A 6,105-nucleotide genomic window follows, 5' to 3' on the forward strand; every position below is an offset into this window, starting at 1 on the left:
GTGGGGCTTGCAACAGCGTCCTCTTGCGTTCGTGGAGGTGGATGGGAATGGGGAAGGACAAATCGAAGGAAGAAGACAACTCGGCCGAGAAAGAGATGAGGATAAGATGGATGGGGCAGTGGGTGGATCCCGCCAAGGACGTGTGTCACACGCGGGATAGAGTGCAGGAGTACGCGTGTGAGTGATGAGGGCCGCATGATCCAGCTGGATCGAACGTCTCGTGACATGGTTGATTCCCGCAGAAAATCAGCCGGTTGAATTTAATCATTTTCCTTTGGGATTTGGAAACACTCACGCCGACCTACATAGAGAGACGAAGTAATTGACTAAAAACTACCACATTTTACGTATCCGTCCCACAGAACTATCACATTTTGAAAACAGACCAAAAACTCCAGATTAGTGCTAATTTTGTGACAAAAAACTACCAAGTTGAGTTGATGACCGTTTTAATGATTTTAAACCTGTTTATGACATGTGGGACCAGCAGCAAAGTCAACTCTGTTTATTTTGACCGTGAAGTTAACCGTTATGACAAATGAGACCCACACGTCATCATCAACCTTCTTCTTCCTCCCCTCCTTCTCTGTTTGACATTTCAACAAGCACCTTATGTGCATCGGGCAGCACCACCGTGCCGACGCGTCGACGCCGGTGAGCAGCGGCAGCCTGTGGCACCGGCGACCTTCTTCCTCCTCCTCCTGCTCCCTGCTCCCTGTTAAGTGAAAGCGCCCCTGCCTACTGATGCACTGCTGCTGCCCCAGTGCCGCTGCCGATAGCGCCCAGCCACGCCCTGCTAGCTCCGCCCACTGTCGCGCTCCCGCCATTGTTGATGCTCACCATGGCCCGAGCACCACTGCCGCCCGCGCTCGCCTTCTTCTGGCCGTGCCCGCGCCGCACCCCTGCGCCTCGCCTTCCCCCCACCAGCGCGTGCTTCGGCCGCGGCCACCCGTCCGAGGGCTATCAAATAGGGCGCGACACCGCTGGACACGTCGTGGACGCCGGCCGCCGAGAAGAGAACGAGGAGGAGAGCGTGGAGCATAGGAGAGGAGGTGCCCATGTGCGGCGCGGGCGAGCAGTGGCCTGAGGGCGCACGGCGTGGGCGAGCACTGGCCTGAGGGCGCGCGGAGGAGGAGGTCTTTGGCATGGACGGACCACTCCGGCGACGCACGAAATGCTGGTCCAGATGGTGTTGTAGGGGAGCACATGAAGTGTTTGTTAAAATGTCAGACAGGGAAAGAGGAGGAAGACGAAGAATGACATGCGGGCCTGACCTGTCATCACGGTCAACATGACAGTCAAAATAAATGGAGTTGACGATTTCCGCCACATCAGCCCTGACAAATGGGCCCCTCCTGTCATAAACGTGTTTAAATTGTCTAAACTGACCATTTTGTAAAAGTGGTAGTTTTTTGTCACAGAATTAGTACTAATCTGGAGTTTTTGGTCAGTTTTTAAAATATGGTAGTTCCGTGGGATGGATACGTAAAATGTGGTAGTTTTTTGTCAATTACTCTAGAGAGACGACATATTTGATCCGTATCCATGATTTTCCCACCAACCCTGAATAAATATGTCGAGAGGCGGCATATTATAGTTGATCCGTATCCACGATCCATGATCAGCTGTATCTTCGCCTGAAGTTCAACCCACCAACCCCATGCTGTGGAGTTTTCTTTTTTCTTTTGACAGTTACACTTTTGCACTTAGTTGGGCTTGCCCGTGAGCACTGCTCATTTTGACCCTTCAATTTGTTTTTGAGGTTGTCCGAGTGCCTTTGGCCGTATGACTAATACTTTAAAAAATCATGACCAATATATATGAACTCATAAGAATGCAAATAAGATATCAAAATGTTTTAAAAAAAACATGTGCATGTCATTTGCATTAAGAAAAAAAAATACTATTTAGAGTACCCGAGGTAATTAATGTTATTAACACTGTTAAGCAAAAAAGGTATAAGCAATACTTTTTCATGAACAAAAATCACATGCAAATATAGGTGATGTTTTCTGGACATTTTGATATCTTATTTGCATTTTCTGAGTTCATACAAATTTGTTATGAATTTTCAAACAACTTTGCCCATTCCTTTGAAAATTCATAACAAGTTCATGTGAACTCAGAAAAATGCAAATAAGATACCAGAATGTTTAGAAACTATCACCTATAATTGTGATTTTTATTCATGAAAATTTATTGTTTATACCTTTTATGCTAAATAATGTTAATAACATTAATGACCTCAGGTAGTTTAAACATTACTTTTTACTGAATGAAATTACATGCACATAAAGTTAATGTTTTTCTGAGCATTTGATATCTTATTTGCATTATTATGAGTTTATATGAATTTGTTATGAATTTTCAAAGTATTGGTCAAAGGACACTTGGACGACCACACAGACAAATCTAAAGTAAAAAATGAGCAGAGCCGGAAAGTAAGGGCAAAACCCGTGGGGTGGTTCCCACTAAGGGAAAGAAATGTATTTGGCCCTTTTTTTCTTCTGGGATGTTGTTGTGGAAGCCTTGACTAACCAAGAATGTTTAGAAATGACTATAGCTTTTTGTTTTGATTGAAGGCACGATCACGATGGTTCCTTTCGGACCCAAAAGCTGGTACAAATCATCTTTGAACGAAATTTGAATTAATAAAAAGTGTATATATTTAGGATATTTTTATGCCATTTTCAAGATTTTCTTATCCCAATAATTAAGTTTGAAACTTCTACGGACCTTAAAGCATGTCATAATTTCACTCGCAAATCCGATAAAATATGCGCACTAAAATTTGAATTGTTATTTTGTATTCAGTCATTCATTTGTGAATATACATATTGTTCATTTATTGTGATTATAGTAGAGTAAATCAAAATTTAATTTATGATACACACAAGAAGACACACAACAGATTTGGAGTGCAAGTCAGAAGAGCCACGAGGCGACCACAAGGGTGGAGGGCGCGCCTAGGGGGGTGGGGCGCGCGCCCCAACCTTGTGGGCCCTCGGTGGCCTCCTGACCTAGAACTTCCTCCTATATATACTCTTATACTCTGAAAACTTCTAGGGGAGCCACGAAACCACTTTTCCACCGCCGCAACCTTCTGTACCCGTGAAATCCCATCTTGGGGCCTTTTCTGAAGGAAATATGCCCTAGAGGCAATAATAAATTTATTATTTATATTTACTTATATCATGATAAATGTTTATTATTCATGCTAGAATTGTAGTAACCAAAAATTAGTGCATGTGTGAATACATAGGCAAAACAGAGTGTCCCTAGTATGCCTCTGCTTGACTGGCTCATTAATCAAAGATGGTTAAGTTTCCTGACCATATACTGTGTTGTCATTTGATGAACGGGATCACATCATTAGAGAATGATGTGATGGACAAGACCCATCCGTTAGCTTAGCATAAATGATCGTTTAGTTTTATTGCTATTGCTTTCATCATGACTTACACATGTTGTAACATCCCAAATTTTCAATTTGGAATGTTATACATAGATCATTCTTGCATATCATATTTTATTGCATTTCGTCTTGCGATCTTCGAAATCCTAAGAAATTCAAGGACCCTTGGAGAGAGTTGGGGATTTCCCCGGTTTTCAAATTTGATTTTACCAAATTCTGAAACGAGGATTTCGGTTTTAGTTATTTTTCTCTCTGAAAATATTTCATATTAAAATATATGAGAGGAGATAATATGACTTTTCCAAAATAAATGAAATATTGGAGGAAGAATATTAAAATCAATATTTGTTTTTATTTGGATTTTATTTGCAATTTTGTTTGCATTAGAAAAATTGCACGTTTTCAAAATTGCATTTTAGGGCCAAGAAAATGTTCATTTCGTTCTAAATATTTTATTTAGACGGTGAAAATTTGTTTTGGAATTTTTAGATTTTTATTTTATTTTCTAGAATTTTTTTTCTGTTCGACTATTTTTTTTAAAAGTGCGCGTGGCTAACTGGGCCGAAGCCCAGCCGCCGGCCCACCTTCCCCGCGACGCCGTGTCCCTCAAGAGACTGACGCCGCCCTGGACCGGAGTCCGGCAAGGACGCCGCCTCGCCGCCCCTTTGCCCCCTCCCCAAGGCACCACCCTTATATACCCCCGCCCCCCGGCCACCACCACCCACCACCGCCGCCTCGCCCCGCCCGCAGCAGCCGCCGCCGCCCGCTGCCGCGCCTGCCGCCTTGCCGTGCCGCCGCTGCCTTGCCGCGCCGCCGCCGCCTCACCGCCTTGCCGCGCCACCGCCGCCGTGTCTCACCAGACCGACGAGGTAGTCGCCGTTTTTTTTTAAAGAAAACCGATCCGTTTTTTCTAAAGAAAACCCTAGTTTGTTTTTTCGGTTCGCCGGTTTTTCCCGGTTTTTCTTTTTAGCGGACGTTCGTCCGTACGTTCGTTTAACGAATGGTTTTCGCTCGTTAGTTACAGATAACGAACGGTCGTTCGTTAGCCTGTTCGTCAATTTTCTTTTATCGGATTTTCCCGCGGTTATTTCTGATCACGATTTCTGATCTGATTTTCGTTCTAGGTTATCTTTTCGCTCGTTAGTCGGAATCAGGCGATTCAAGCGCCTAGATCTTCGTCTCGAGACCCCCTTTCCGCTTAACCAACTTGAACAAGCTTTTGCTATTGTTAAATTTGACCTAGGCCCAGATTAGTAACGGATCTTGTTTCTTTCGCTGTTTGAGTTTCGTTGCTCTGTTTGATTTGATTCTTTTTGCAAACCGGAGTTCTTAAGTTGAACTTTCTGGTTAGATCTTCTTATTTGAGTTTTACCGTGCTTCTTTGCTTGATTGCTTATGTATGCTATTGTTTGTTTGCGATAGAATTCCCAAAGTGCGAAGCGTGTTATTTGGAGTCTCTAGGTTACACAGATCGTCAGCAAGGCAAGTTACACTTTGATCATATCCCTTTATCACCCAGTTTTTATGCATTAGTTCCAATCCTCAAACGTTGCATGATTAGGATGACATTAACATGTTTGTTGGGAAGTAGTTGATGAGGTAGAACCTATTGCCCTGTTACATTTTAAACCCCTGGGAGTTACTTACTAATTGCTTATAGTGCTATGCTATGCTCGTAAACGTGGTTTGGGTGAGTGAAATCCATGACAGATGTGAGATTGTTAATTAATGGTTCAACTTAAGGTGGCAACTTAAATACACATCTAGGTGGATTGAGGCACCTGGAGTACCCGGTGTTGCCTGTATTTTTGGAAATCCCGGAGTACCCGTGTGATCTTCCTATGGACCGCCACCCAGGCTCAAAGGGAACTGAGATGATTCATGCTAGAAACTTCCGTGTGCAGCCACAAGCTATTATGGGCTCTAGCATAGTTGAGTAAGTTACATGAAGCTCCTGAAGAGGTGGATCAGCAGGTAGTGGGTTGTAGGTTTGGTATGGTCTGCCCGGAGTAGAGAGTTAATGTTTCTGAAAGGCTGTGTCTCGGTCATCCGTTTCTCAAACACCGCGTAGTGCGAGAAATCCAATAGAGGCGATCGAGTCTTGTGGGGAAAAGTGCGCAAACCTCTGCAGAGTGTACAAACTAATCATGGTTAGCCGTGTCCCCGGTTATGGACATCTTGAGTATCTAGTACTTAGAGTATCTTAAGTATCTCATCACTTTAAATTATTATTGTTGGGTTGATAATTACCTTAATTGGGATTGAGCTGGAGGAACCTTCTCAATGATGTTTCAACTACCATGATACTTAAATTAAAATCTACTCCTTTGTTGTATGGAAAAATTGGCTTTCCGCAAAACTGTAACCATAGAGCTTTCCACCAGCCAAATATGCATGTAGTGGTAGCATTATTCTGTTCTTGCTCTACTGTGTTACTTTGCCAGCATATTCCATGTGCTGACACGTTTTCGGGCTGCAACGTATTATGTTGCAGACTTTTCAGACGAGGAGTAAGGTTCGTTAGGTCGTTTCCGTGCAACTCAGCTATGCCGTTGGAGTTGATGGACTCACTTTATCTTCCAAGCCTTCCGCTGTTATCGTATTAGATGGCCTTAAGCCATATTTATTGTAATAAGTTCTCTTTGGAGACATTCGATGTAATAAGTGTGTGATTGCTACTCTATTATAAA

The sequence above is a fragment of the Triticum urartu genome, chromosome 5A (assembly GCF_056163025.1).
Source record: "Triticum urartu cultivar PI428250 chromosome 5A, HENAU_Tu73, whole genome shotgun sequence".
NCBI classification, from domain to species: Eukaryota; Viridiplantae; Streptophyta; class Magnoliopsida; order Poales; family Poaceae; genus Triticum; species Triticum urartu.